This window comes from Homalodisca vitripennis, chromosome 4 (genome assembly GCF_021130785.1).
Source record: "Homalodisca vitripennis isolate AUS2020 chromosome 4, UT_GWSS_2.1, whole genome shotgun sequence".
NCBI lineage: Eukaryota > Metazoa > Arthropoda > Insecta > Hemiptera > Cicadellidae > Homalodisca > Homalodisca vitripennis.
In genome coordinates, this window is record NC_060210.1 from 60,944,653 (window position 1) to 60,960,795 (window position 16,143).

A 16,143-nucleotide genomic window follows, 5' to 3' on the forward strand; every position below is an offset into this window, starting at 1 on the left:
TAGCCGTCATTTTGTACTCCTTATAAAAAAATTATTATCTCTAAAACTAGTTAAGCTAAATAAACCAAATTTACGACATAGGTTTGAATAAGTAAGAAAAACGTTTAATAATTATAATTGTGTTATTTTATTTAATATTAACAATATGGCGCTTTTTGAAAATTGTTAAAATGAAATAACAAAAATACCAGTATAGTTATCCAACATTTACTAGACATTAACTGTTTGAACAATTTCATTTCCCTTTCAACGGTAATTGTTCCAATGCAATCCGTCAATGCATAAGCGAGCAAGGCAACTTTAAAGATACGCTTGCACAAGCCAGGAGCAACAAACGATGATGCCTCTCAACTGTGACATGTTTAGCGCTCCCGGCTTGTACAAGCGTATTTTAAAGTGGTCGAGCTCGCTTATGCGTTATCGTATTTCGTTGACCTGCAGACATCGCCAGTTACAAAATGAATCACCGTGAAGACAGACGGCCGACAATGTTTCCGCAGACAAGTCTGTAAGTGTTGAGACCTTGTGATTGTGTGGTATGAGATTTGATGATCTACTCTAAACTGTGTAGTTGAATTGGTAATATGTAAAAGTACAATATGCACGTTTAACTTATAACGTTTCAAGTACGTTTTCTGATAATATACTATTATTATATTTGATATTGAAATATTGCATAGGTTCTTCTTTAACTATTTTTTTATACATATATATATATATTAAAATTACATATATATATATATATATATATATATATTAAAATTACATATATATATATATATATATATATATATATATATATATATATATATATATTAATTTTTACCTTTAGATAGACTGGTATGATAGACTTTACGATAGATGTGAAAAAACATGATTTGCAGAGTTGATCGCCACCAAACAGAGGGTGTCAGCGTAATATGGTTGACATGATGATAAAGACAACACACTATTGTCATGCAACATACGAATGTTCTGTATTGTTTAATTGTGTGAATTCTAGTAGGCCTACGTTATATGGTTGTATTTGTTTAAAGAACACAATTTTTCAGAATAATGAAGTAATAATTAAACTATACTAAAATAATATGTATCTGAGACCTATAAAATGTAACACGGCCTATGTGTACTTTGACTCACTTTGACTCTTTTGATGTGGAAAATTAGGAGTTACAGTTAAACAAAGAATTTATTCGTGCGGCCGATACAGGAAGAGGTCCTGGTTCTCTGATTATCTAATCACTTTGCATTGTTTTTCTTATTTTTTACACATTTTTACATATTGTTTGAATCTGCTGTTTTTCTGCAGCTTAAATTGGCTTTTCTGCACATTTGTGTTTTGCACAGTGGAATGTATAATTATAGCAATGTATGTTTCTCTAATCGCATTGATAACGATGATAAACCAATAATAATTTAAACTACACAATTCTCACTAAATTTATTACATCGATTTCCTTTTTACAGTACATTAACTCTCAAAGCAATAATTACGAGTATATCCTTGTTACCGTTGTTTGTTTTTATACCCCGACAGGGCATTAGTTAGCTACATTTCCTATTATTTCTATGCACGATACCATGAAATTGATGACAAGGAAAATACAAGAGAGAATGAAGGAAATTTCAACTCACTACTGTATAGTTATTTTCCTGGTAATGGCGGAAACTGTGTTTCATTTGTGGATCATACAGGGTGAACGCATTGGAAACCAATACATCTCGTTTTGTCTTTTTAACTATTTCACTTTAAATCGTCGATAAAACCTATATCGCTAGATTGGTAATGTTTTATTTATGAGGAGATTGAATTAAGGTTTGAGACTTTAACAAGTATTTATGTATTATTTAAATTATTTCTGGTACCCTAATCCATTGATGCCCTGTGCTATTTTAGTCGTAGGCTTCAGTTGTCAATCAAACTGTAATGAACTACTTTTAACATGTCGCTTTACAAGACGATACAAATTACGTTACAAATAATTTTATATACTTCTAGATACATTTATAAATATTGCTTACATTTTCAGTCCGAATATTCATATAAAAACGTAACATGGAAAAATGTCAAACTAATTATTGTTGGAAAATTCTGCCCATATAAGAAACGACTTTTCTTCGAAGTGGGACAATTCTCACTAATATTGTTTTGCCGTCAAACTTTCTAATCCGACCTAGTCTGAAGTTACCATGTGAAAAGACATTTGTTCTGCAAGTGGCTATTATATCACTGCAGTTAAACTTTAACAGCAACTTGGATGCTTTGTTCAGTTACACAAGTTGTAGACGTTATAGAAGTGTCAAATTGTTCAGATTTCTCTCAAACTTAACAAAGAGTTGGCAATTAGGCAAATCTTAAATCTTTATTTACATTATTCAATCGTCTCTTTGGTAACTTTGACCTCAAGAATGGATAACTATTAATTGTGATGTACAAGCAATACAATACGTAGCTTTGAGTTCTTTCTAACAATTTAATTAATTAAGTATTAATATTTTTGTAGTGAAGTGGTTTTGCCTTGCAATAACTTAAATCTGATTACACAACATCCAAAATACCCTTCCAAATCATTTACCAAGAGCTTTTCCCCAGTGAAATCATGTCTCGATTTTCTCTGTCCAGATGATGAACACTGGATACAACAAATATTTCACTAGGGCTGGATAGCTTTATAGCTATCCTGAGTTAACAGTATCCAATCACATCATAGCTTCCTCTCCTACTCCTTTTTGATAGTATGCCATAAGTCCTCTAATCTAATCACTCGTTAAAGCGTCACACTTATTACTGTACTCAGTTTGTTTACAAATATTTTCTGCCATTTTCTTGTTGAAAAAATATTCGGGAATGCTACAACAAATCCCATGGAATGACATGCAGCGTCATATAGCTCGATATTGCTTATATAGAAATGAAGCTTCTTATGCAACTTTACAAGTCAGACGACTTGGTTCTTGTGATATCGTATGGACAGTGACACAGACAGGAATTAAAACTTTTCAGGAGTTTTCTAAGTAATCCAATAAACCAATAATCAAGTACAAACATTAATTGTAATGTTAAATATTGCATTAGGTATTTTTATTATTGAAGTACTTTTAAAGTGTTATAACATTGCTCATATTTATTACTTTCTCTACTTCTTTCAAAATACTATTAAGTATTTTTATATTTTTTATTAAGTATAAAAAACTTTACTCAAAAACGACAATACAACACCTAAGTATATCTTATATCTTGCTACTTATATCTCGCTCTTCCTAATCCCACACCTCTCGAGCACTGACTGAATAGAGGATTGTATGAGTGAGACGTCGCGTTGCCGTAAAGCAAGTGGCGTAGATACATGGGGTGTCCAAGGAGTCCGGACCCCAAACCCCAAGAAAAAACTTTTAAGAAATTCTAAAAATTATTTACATGTAATTAATATTCGAACAGTTTCAATAAATAACACACAACCGTTTAAATACTTAGTACACTTATATAATCCACCACAAAGTCGGTAAAATAATATCATCCATGTCTGGAACAGGATAATTCATCGCTTATCGATGAGATCTGCGTAGAAAGCTTAAGTACTCGGCTGTACTCGGAAACGTGTCACCTCTCGGCACTCTGGAATACATTCTTGGAAAATGTGAACGTCTGTAGTTTGTTTAGCCCCAAGCACTACAGTAATTAGCTATTTTATAAATGTGTTTGTGACTCTCCAATTAAATTAACCGACGGTTCGTTCTGATATATAATGGCTATGGGATATTATACACAGCCGAGCAAGAAAGTACCTCAATAAATACAGTATTGTCTACTGTACATAATAATAATTAATAGGCTTATAGAAATCTTTCGCTTAGAAAGAAAATATTGCATGATGTTAAATTTATTAAAACGATAATTTTTGCATAATGTCATATTGTCTCTGGCACCCCTGATCAGCCACTGCATCGCTTCATTAAACCAATGTAAATATAAACCATTTTAAAGTATGGGATTCACTAATTTTAATAATAACGCTATGTGACTTTAAATAACCTAACGATTAAAACTACATTTAGGCAAAAATATTACGGCCATAAAAAGGCAAGGAAAGCTTCATTATTAATTAAACAATACATCTTTTACTCAGAGATTGAATTTTTAATCCTAATATGTTAATCTTGTTTTAGAATTGGAATGCGATCCAATTGCGGGTTCCAGATTTATACAGTTTAAATTTAATGGACGAAATAAACAAAAATATACTTTTCCTATTCCAACTGAGATAAAAACTATTAAAATTCATTGAAATAACAATTCTACACTTATGTAAGACTCGTATCCCCATTGCAGCTTTGCCCGTTGCGGTTCCAACTGTAGGATTGGCAGGAACCTTTACGCTGGAGTCGACCCGTAGCGTCACTAAGATCTATGGTTAAAAAAATCACATTTTCTTATTCTTACTAATTCTACTGCGCACAGCCCATTATCCCGAGAGTTCAAATACGGATATTATTGACCAGCATTACTTCCATCACTGTAAATAAAAACTATTTCGATATGCAATTCATATTTAAGTGTTGGGTTCATATGAGTTATATCACGGTTATTTGGGTAGGGTACGATAAACGTACCCGGTTTTTTATATTGAAATTGGCAAACGATATTACTTAATCATAACCATCGATATAATCAATCGATACTAATTAATTATTTTTAACCGTCAATTAAATAATCTATATCAATAGCTGTAAACGCTTTCAAATAATACTCTTAATGTAATATTTCAATTTTATATAAGTAACATTTGATTATTAAAAATGACAGTCAATTTTAGAAAACTACACGACATTGCTTTGGAAGATGATAAGACATGTTTTTCATGACTTCAACATGTTGGACATGTGCAGAAAAACCCATTATGTGACATTTGTGGAAAAGAAACAACTGTAACTGTGAGAGGAGCAAATATGGTCATCTTCAGTTTTTATAATTTTGGTTATAATAATTTGTTTGATCACTGTAAATATTAGATTCATATTTTAATTTAAAACATTATTGAGAACTATAGATACTTTATATCGATTGATAGTCTAGGGTTTGAGATGCGAATATTAGGTATCGATGATTACATTCTTCGATATAAAAACCGGGTCCGCTTATCGTACCCTACCCGTTATTAGTCACAATTATACATGAAAGCATGCTAGAGACGTTCTGAGAGTAACTATGGGACTCATGTGCAACTCTACACTGATTTTTATGTTTTAATACTTCTCGCCGTTACAATTGACTATTGAAACATATTGGTCTTTCACGAATTGTTTTTGTTAATCTGTGAAATATTTTAGACCCGTTCTTTCTACGATACTCGTTGTGTCACGACGATTAAATGAAAACATAAGATAATGAAATATATTAACTATTCGATATGTATAAACAGAATTTTGTATGAGTAATCAAAATATTTAAACTGATTGAGCTTAATTGTTTCAAAAGTTCAAAGATTGGCTACTGCCAGTATAGTTCAGCATTTTATAAAAACAGCTATTAAACATGGATTTTTAAATAATTTAAAGAGTGCAATTTTAGAGGATAATTTAATTGCTATTACCGATCAATACAGTTTTGAACTGCCTAATATTGTTTGAACTGTTTTGCCAATGGCGCAGTGTAGCGAGCAGGTAAGACTGTTATCGCAAGACCAGGATCATACAACGTCGAGTGTGGCTGCTGCGCGGATGAGTGACCGCTGCGCGGTGAGCGATCCAGTCCTTGAAAGTCCGCCTGCTCGGCCAATGGTGTTGGTTCGGAAGTCATCTATAAGCCGTTGATTCTAGAGAGGCTTCTTAGCCCTAACTTCGCCTGGTATAATAAGACATTCTTTTATTTCTAACTGTTTAATATTAATTGAATAAATGAACTTGAACCCTTGGATTACGCTACGGTGGATATTTAAACATTTTTACGTTTGTATTTTCTGTAGACTTTTGATTGCTGGCTTTTATGAAGTTCTCAGTACCACCTATTAAACAATATTCCTGGCTTATATACCCAGGTGGAGTATTGCAAGTCTACTGAGTGAACTGACTACGGAGCAACCTACATAGAACTGATATTTTTCTTTTTCAAATAAAAACGTACTTAGGCCTAATATGAAGTGTTAAACACCTAGAACTCATTTGCAACAATTACAAAATTCCAAGTTAGAGTGAGAAACTGTGAGGACGTAAAACAATTATGTGTAACCTTATTGTACATAGAATACACAACAAATAAGCCACGTTGAATAATAAACAATAATTCGATAATTTAACAAATAAACAAATGTCTGAAACGTCAATATTTTAGTTCCCACTAGTTACAAATATCGCATTACGTGTTAATAATAAAGCACTTTATTGGTTATGAAGCCATAAAAAATAAATTTATTACAGAATTAAACTACCTATGTTTATCTATAGAACTTATTTAATACCGTAATAGTATGTTTCCTAGCTTTAAAAATCATCGAAGAGCTAACAAATATTACTTACATTTTAGCGAGTTTTATTTAAAAAATTTCATTGTGAATAAACATTATGTGTTAATGATCCAATTCGTTTCAAAATATATTTGCAATATATTTTTAAGCGCCAGCGCCCAATATTTGCAGAGATTCCGTGAGCAATGAGTTTGTAATCAGGTTTTGTCGCGGTTTTTTGCGATTAGCCTACTTATGAAAGCATGATAAGAGTTCTTCGTGAATGTAAAAGTAGGACTCAATTTATAAATTAACAATGTTGCTTACCATACAATAACAAATATTTTTTATCATATATAATTTTCAATAAAAAATTCAATTGTAAAAGTAGCTGTTTCTATATAACTTGTTTAGCTCGTTAAATAGCTAATATGGCTATATTTACTGTATTACTTAAAGAACTTTCCCAGGGTAGTACGCCTGGATTCCCTTCACAATGGGAAATATATCATACAGGCCCATCGGTAGACTCCCTTCAAACTGAATTCTTATCTACGCAACTGGGAACAGAACTGGCAAACCGAGTGAAGACCAGCAGAGGGGTAAACGAGCTTAGGCCTATATAAAACGAATATCCAAATGATGGGTCTAGAAGGAAAATCGTAAGTGGAAATCCCAATTACGTGATACCTGATAGTATAACTTATTAAAAGTTCTCAATCCTAGGGACGGACTAGGATGAGGGAGGTTTAAAGATCCGTTTATTCACCTATATCTCAGTTAGGGTTAGTTATACAGAAATTCTTTACAGGTATTAAAATTAATGCTTATAAAATTTGCTACATATTTTCCCTTATAGTTTTTTTTTAGTGGCAGGAGGAATTATTGATTGTCAAAGACGAGGCCCTGTTTTGCCATCATTCCTAAATTAATTTACACTTATGCTAAAATACAATCAACAAAATGGACTGTGCGCATCTTGTACTTATATTACCTGTTAATCAGTTTGGTTGATCACCTTGGCAACGGCTTGCCTTCTTCCCTTAACCTCCTGACATTTAATTTCCAATCTCCTGGGTTCAACATAAAAATACAACCCGGCTTTATGTCCTCTTCTATGGCCTGTCTACAACAGTTTTTTTTTTTTTTTTTCATTTCCTTTACTCAGCTATAAACACAGCTTACGAAAACGTTTTTATTAAGTTTGTTCATCCATGGGATCATATATACAGAACTACTAGAATATATCAACGTTTGATACGTCAAATATTTATTTATTTTTATTTATTTCATTAATTTATACTAGCAATTTAATTTTAGAATAAATCTAAACTAGAAGTAAATACAACGGTGTTCGTTAGTTGTATGTATTAAAATCGTTTAAAATTAATTAATTAATTGTAAAAATAGCCTTCATACATTCATTGTTTTGTATATTATTAGAAGAAATAGAATAAGAAAAATAGAAAAAGTAAAAATACGCCTATGAATGAAATATCTTATTTTTGTCATTGTAGAGGATTACCCCTATTGACAACACTGGCTGACTGAGTGTGCGTGACCGAGGGGGTACGGTACATCTGTTAAACAGGACCTTAAATTAGCCGACTCTGAGATCCGATAGCCACGTTTATACTATACTTTTCGTTTAAAAATATTAACCTATTCATAAAAACTTAGCAGTTCTTCTCCATAATGCACTGTTATTTACTTGTTTACAAATTGCTATTTTCTGTACGCATAAATGAAGAAATGATAGTGTCCATACTATCGAACCCGTTTCATTGGTCCAATTCCCTAAGGAGATAGGGTGGATGACAATACCATATAGAATATGCAATTCTGGTGGTCGGTGTTCTACTTCTCTGACCATCTGTACAATAACTATTATTTGTATATTGTTTAGCATTTGCAGGACATTTTATTATTAATAAGAAAATAAATAAATAAATATATATATATATAAAATTCTTAAACAGATAACGTAATTTATACAATAATATAAAAATCTAGTGGTGTCTGTCTGAGTTCGTGTATGTGTGTTTCTGAAAACATGCTAGGAATAAGAAGACCACAAAAGCTGCACGTCCAGTAAAAAAGTAATAAAAAGACTAATATACAGTTTTCGCAGTTCCGACCGCAATATGACGAACATAAAACATCAAAGGACCGCTGCCACATAAACAAACTGTGAGGGCCTAACAGCGAGGAGACTATTTCATTCACTACTTAAAATTATAAAATTTAATACAATAACATCACAATCACACAGCACCAACTGTCGACCCACAATCCTGATAGTATTTATCAAAATGTTAACTCAACAGTTAATAATTTTTACTTTTTCTATTACATAAATTATGGTATAGTTGTTCCTAAATCTTCAATCGATTATTTAGGTTCCACAAAGACGGTTTAGAAATATTTTTATATTTACCATGTTCTTGATGAAAAGCATTTGGACGCAGTCAAGGTTTTAAAATGGCATCAATCTTATTGAGACGTATTAAATTTAAAATTTCTTAAAAGTAAATCCTAACCGATAAGGTTTTTCGTTGATTTTATTGTAAAACTTAGGGAGTATAACGTAATAAAGTGATTCAATCGACGAATCTAGTCAGAGAATGAGCTTCGGATATTAATAATATAATACTCACTTAAGGCTCTGACTTTAATAGAGACCTTTCATCCATATAGCGATTGTGTGGGATCGGTAACGCGTAGATAACACTACCGGTACCACAGTAAATATTTAATTATAATTGTAATTCATTTTAAGTTTATAGTAACGACTTCATTTTTATGAATGAAATTGAAAATATTGGACATTTTCATTATTGTTAGAGTACTTACAATAACATGTAATCTTTTTCTGTAACATATTGCAAATCGCTTTTCATCTCGTTTGCCACTAGATGACACGCAATCATAACATTTCAAGTGTAAACATATTTTAGTATTAAGTATAATTAATATCTTCTCAAATCCTCAAACCACAACTCCAAATTTAAAAACTCTCTTCCTGTACGTCTCTTATTCTTACTTTTTTAATAAACAAATGATAAAGATATTATAATATAGCAAAGTGATATAAGTACTACACATTGTTTGTTTTCTTTTTTTGTCAACAATTTTCGAATAATGTTGTCAAATTTCAAGTCAAATAGCATATCTGCATTGAAACTTGTCAGAATCATTTTCTAATTTGCAGTCCATAGGCCCCTATCTAGTGGGCTATTCCTAAATCCGTCACTGTAAACTACCAGCAATGAATGAAATCTAATACTTTGCCCAGGTCATCCCTTTAATATTAGAAGGCTCCAACTTAAATCGAGATTACTGGTGGCGAGAGAAAAGAAGAGACCTGGCCCGTGCCGGCGCACAGCTGTGTACTAGTGTGTTGCCGCGCGGTAATTTCAGGCGCTTCGCCCCACAGCCAACACTGCGAATTGTTTATCCTAGCAATGGAGTTATTTGTTTTCAGTAATGTGGCATTCCTGCAGAGTGTGACTCATCTTAGACATTATTTTCTTTTGACGTGGTATTTGTAAAGCTGTTGAAGCAAATTTTTTTTATCTAATTACAAATGTTAATATTTTTTTGCGTAAGAGGTTTTTTGTTTACTGTATATTGTGTTAGTCAGTAAGGTATTAATGTTAAATTTTATATACATAAAAGCACTACATTTACATTATACGTATATGAACATTAGTAATTGTTATCTTAACAATACAAAACCTTCAATTTCAGCAATTCATTCCTTTAATTATTGTTTGTTTACAACCACTATAGAGCCTAATTATAAAAATTTATTACAAACATAAATTTTGCTCAATTTTAATTGATCAAAACAGTACCGTCATATAAATATCTTATAAAACATAACAATTAGGCCGCAAATCAATCAAAACAGTGAAACAATAATGGAATTACGAAACAAGGCGCGGCAACATACTATAGGTGAACCGCTAATAAAGAAACCTGCGCAGAAGCAAATATTTGAGCAGCACAGCGCAGAAGGGGCCCCCTCCGGCGGGGGGGGGAGTGGCGAGTGGGCGGAGCATCTTCTTGTCAGCTGTTTAAATCTTGTCTTGCTCGCGCCATATTGTTTATACTGCAGTTACTTACTTGGACCGTTCAATTCGAACGAGTCAGTCAGGTGAACGAGTGATCCGGGTCGGAGTGTTTCAAAAGACTCGTTCACTTTGAAAGTTTTGTTCAATTTGGCCTGGCAACTGAATAAATTTGATACTTGTTCCAAATCAGGTGAAATGAAAAATGAAATGAAAATGGTTTATTTTCTTAAAAATAGTACAATAAAACACATAGCCTATACACGTTTTGCAACAAACGTAAGCAAATATATAGGCTACAATGTCTGAAATCATGTATCAGAGTGTAACAATACGGTACTTATACGTAGTTAATTATTTCTTATTATAATAAACCTTACATTAATTCTATTTAATTCAATTAAAATTTGAAATAAGAAGAGTAGTATAACCGGGATGAGCCTATATGGGCCTAGGACCTGTGCGTAGGCTCTGGTCGTGAATATTGGAACTCAAAACTAATAATAGAACAAATAATATAAGTAAAAAATAGTAGTTTAGTAATTTTTTATATTATTAATGGTTTTAGAATTTATTTTTAATCCGGCTGGATGGCAATGACAACAGTGACCACTCAGGCAATTGATGAGTCACATTGATAATGATACGTAACCGAGTATAAATCTAGTTTTGCTGCACTGTCGTATGAAGTATTAGTTATGGTAATTATAATGAAGGACAGACCGAATACAATAAATAGCGAGGAAGGGTTAGAAGTTCAGCGATAACAAGGGACTATAAGTCTATATACTTCTTCGCCATCTAACAATAGTAACCCATCCTTCACGCGTTTTTAAACCAGTAAAGATTAGGTAATTGCAACACAGAAGCGAAGTTATAACTCAAACACACGTTACGGTACAAAACTTGAGAAATATAATACAAATTTGTTACGCTGAATGTTTTTTTTTTTAATATAGAAACTGTACCGAATACAATAAATAGCGAGGAAGGGTTAGAAGTTCAGCGATAACAAGGGACTATAAGTCTATATACTTCTTCGCCATCTAACAATAGTAACCCATCCTTCACGCGTTTTTAAACCAGTAAAGATTAGGTAATTGCAACACAGAAGCGAAGTTATAACTCAAACACACGTTACGGTACAAAACTTGAGAAATATAATACAAATTTGTTACGCTGAATGTTTTTTTTAAATATAGAAACTGTACCGAATACAATAAATAGCGAGGAAGGGTTAGAAGTTCAGCGATAACAAGGGACTATAAGTCTATATACTTCTTCGCCATCTAACAATAGTAACCCATCCTTCACGCGTTTTTAAACCAGTAAAGATTAGGTAATTGCAACACAGAAGCGAAGTTGTAACTCAAACACACGTTACGGTACAAAACTTGAGAAATATAATACAAATTTGTTACGCTGAATGTTTTTTTTTAATATAGAAACTGTACCGAATACAATAAATAGCGAGGAAGGGTTAGAAGTTCAGCGATAACAAGGGACTATAAGTCTATATACTTCTTCGCCATCTAACAATAGTAACCCATCCTTCACGCGTTTTTAAACCAGTAAAGATTAGGTAATTGCAACACAGAAGCGAAGTTGTAACTCAAACACACGTTACGGTACAAAACTTGAGAAATATAATACAAATTTGTTACGCTGAATGTTGTTTTTTTTAATATAGAAACTGTAATGACGACTTGTTGCGAGTACCGTGTATTATGAGTATAAGTTCTCAACGCTAAAATAGTATGAAAATTAATGTATAAGTAAATAAGAATGGTTTTGATGACCAAATTTCTTATAGTCATTAGTTCTTCCTCGAAGAAAATTAATTCTAAAGAATATGTTGTAGGTACTCTTAAAGAACATCATTTTTAGTATTGTTTTTTGTTCAAAAATTAATGGCTCAAGAATAGTTTTGAAAGCAGCACCATGGACTATAATACCAAATGAAAGTTGGGATTGAACGAAAGCAAAATAGACCACTTTAATTTCCTTATCTGTGAGTACTTCTCGTAATTGTCTGAAGGCAAAAATGTACTTGCGGATTTTATTTGTCAAAAAATGAATGTGTTGTGATTTTTTTTAATATACTTGCAGGTATTGAATCGTGCCCAAGAGCGAAATTTCCTCTCAAACTGGATACGTAACGTATAACCTCTTGTAACAGTCCGTAAGTTAAAGATCGAATGAAGCCTATAAGATCTGTCTTTGAAAAAAATTGTTACATTTGAGCCATTAGAGTTCGCCAAGTTCTGACCCACATTAGTAAAGAATTTATTAAATTCGTTAGCTACTTCAAGCTTAATTTTGTCATTGAATAATAAAGTAAAAAAGTAAAGAATGTCTTATTTTACCAGGCGAAGTTAGGGCTAAGAAGCCCTCTCTAACACTTAACCTGGGGACCAACGGCTTAAAGGTGACTTCCGAACCACCACCAATGGCCGGGCAGGCGGGCCGCTTGCAAGGACAGGATCGCTCAGCGGTCGCCTGTCCAAGCAGCAGCCACGCTCGGCGTTGCTTGATCTGGTTATCTTGCGATAACCGCCGTACCCACTACACTGCGCCCAAACTATTTGCAAATATTTATTTAGGGGAGAAACTTTGTTAACCCCTCTACCACTCAATTTAATTAAACCCCCAAAACATATTTAAATCCCCATTAGCTTAGACGAATTTATCACAAAAATAATATTTTTTAGTTGCTTTAAATTTCTGCTTAAAATGTTCCTGCAATTGACATAGCGGGTTTTAAGCTCCACATTAAATGGTTGCTTTTTCACTAATTTACGTAATTTATCTCTTTGTCTTATAGCATGGACTAAATCTGAAGTAATCCATGGTTTTAGCTTTTTTTGACCTCGTTTTAAATTTATTCGATTGTCTATTGAAATTGTAATTGTAACGTAAAAACATTAACATTAGTGCTGTTAAAAATTGATTGCCAATTAGCATTTAAAAGGTTATCATGTGGTAACACATGGTCGATATAGGTGCGATGTGCAGGGTCGATCTGAGAGGAGGCGTTCTGTGTAGTAGTATGCGTAATATTATTTTAATGACTCAACCTAGGTATTAAGAAAAGTGGTGGTAACTTAATAGATTAAATGTTTAAAATGTGAAATAATCTTATTGTAAATCAAAGGCATATTAATCAACCAAGTCCATTGTTTTTAAATATTAACGTTTAAAATATTTAGTAATACATATAGTAATGTACAGTTAATTTTGACGTGACAACGTCTTAAATTAGGTTGCGGCTCGGAGTCACTCATGAAAAAGTGTAACGCCCGGTAACGTTACGATGCCCGTCCAGTGGGTCCGCCGCACGGGATCCGCACGGGATAAAGCAGATAACTGTGGGTCCGCCGCACGGGATAAAGCAGATAACTATGTTTATTCGTGAAAATGTGGAGTGCTTAGATTCGTCATTTACAACAACTACAACAATAAAGGTAAATAATTGTACACTGATATTTCATTATCGTAAACTATGATTGATTGATTAATTGTTAGATTGACACAAAAGTTGAGAAACTGAGTTTATAGGTTATGTCATACTATTGACAAATGTTGATAGTGTTAAGTAAATTATTAGTTTAAATCACTCTGCAATCAATCGTAATTCATTCGATTGAGAAGAAACAGCGCGTATTGCTAGTCAAACATTTAAAATAACAAATTATAATCTCTAACCTGTCATAACAGTGCGACCAAACAAACGAACTAAACCGACCAATCACCACGCGCGGAGTTAGAATTTAACTGTGTTTAGCAAGAATTTCAAATTCCAATTTTAGTAAATGTTTTATTCAACTGTACCATTTACAATAACAAATTTTAATTAATTTCAAATTATGTACAATGTTTTAGTAAACAAAATATATTTCTATAGTTAAAATTTGTGCAATTCTTATTTTCATTCAATTCCTTGTTCCTATTGTGCAATTTAATAATATTCATATCAATAAATATTCTACCGAGAAAAAGACGTTGTCACGTAAAATATTCGCCCGTAAAACCGACTTTACAGGCAACCATAATTTTTGTTAATCATTTCTATTAATAATATATATTTACATTTACTAGATTCCTGAAACAATACATTTATTGTTATATATCTAACCATTCACTCTAAAATATGTTGTTTCTTCCTCTATCCGAACACATTTTTGCAAGCAGATCCTTTCGTTCACTTGGTCATTACATCCAGTCGTTCATTCGTTCAGTCAACACGATGACCGGTAAAACACGCTCTAGCGGGAAGGCTTAGTAACTCTGTACTGACCGGTTCAACTGAACGGGTCGCAGCAGTGAACGATACCGACTGAGACCGGATTAGTCAGCTGATTTTATTAGATTGAAATGGAGTGAGCGCCGAGCAGTGGTGGGGATGCTTGGAGGGGCGGCGGCGGAGGGATATTTACCCCACCCTGCGTGAACTCAAATCAACCAAGGTTTTTTTGTTAGCGGTTTACCTATAGTAGTAGCGCCTACAATTTTCAGATAGGCCAGAATCCAGGTCTCTTCTTTTCTCTCGCCGTCAGTACCTCAAGATCTGTTCTCACTGTATACTGTATTTAACTCTGAAGCGCCGATTTTTTCAGTATATAGCTGTACTAACCACCAATTTCTGCAACAAAAACATAAGATGTCAAGGACCTTAGAAGGTTACTTAATTAGGCACAGAGTTATTCAACAGGTGTTTTATTAGTTACATAAAACAACTTACGATATGGTTATCGTACAGTTAATAAAAGTTGATTTATCGTACAAGAATAAAAGTCAAATGTGTTTTTGTTTTCCCCCAAAGTGTCGAATATTTTTAACCAAAGTTTACTACACATTTATTTTTGGTGCTAAACCTGAAAACAGTTTTTGTCTTTGCCAAGACATAAGCCCACATTGCAGGTAGAGCAGGTCCACGTTGATTGAACTGGCTTTTGTTTTGTACTGCATCTCGCACATCTCTTCACTGATGAATGCATTGGCATATGGGAAGCTGATTCTTGGCGAATTCACTTGTCAACGTAAGGCTTATGTGCTCTCATTCTATGCTTTTTGTTGCTGGGTAATCTTTTACATTACTCACCTCAATTATTCTTTTGGCAACAATTTCTTGGTACACTTTTCTTCTGAAATCCTTGTTAGTCATCTTGTTTACATCGAGGAGTTTGTTGGGAATAAAGGCATTTGTAATAGACTACTCCCGTTATATTGGTAATGTTATTTGAATCAGGGCTGTCCCGGGTTATGAGAATTGACTTTGTGTTAGATGATCGTTGCCTTTTAGTAGGGTGACCCGGAGTGGATGATTGACCTGGCATGGCTGAAGATTGGTGCTCCCCTGTAGAAATAGAGTACGTTGTGTCTGGGGCATGTGCTGTCCCCGGTAAATTAAAACAAGACGCTGTCTTCTGTAATTCATCAAAATTGAAGCTACGGATGAGTTAAGACCAGGTGGTGTTGATATCCCATTATGTACGGACCTAACTACAGTGTCAAATGAGGAAATCGGACTGTCAAGTAACAATCCTTCCAAAACTCTGAATGAACCTATTTTATTAGGCCAACCCGTCTTATTCTGGCGAAAGTAGGTTTTTTTCAGGAATAGGCTAACT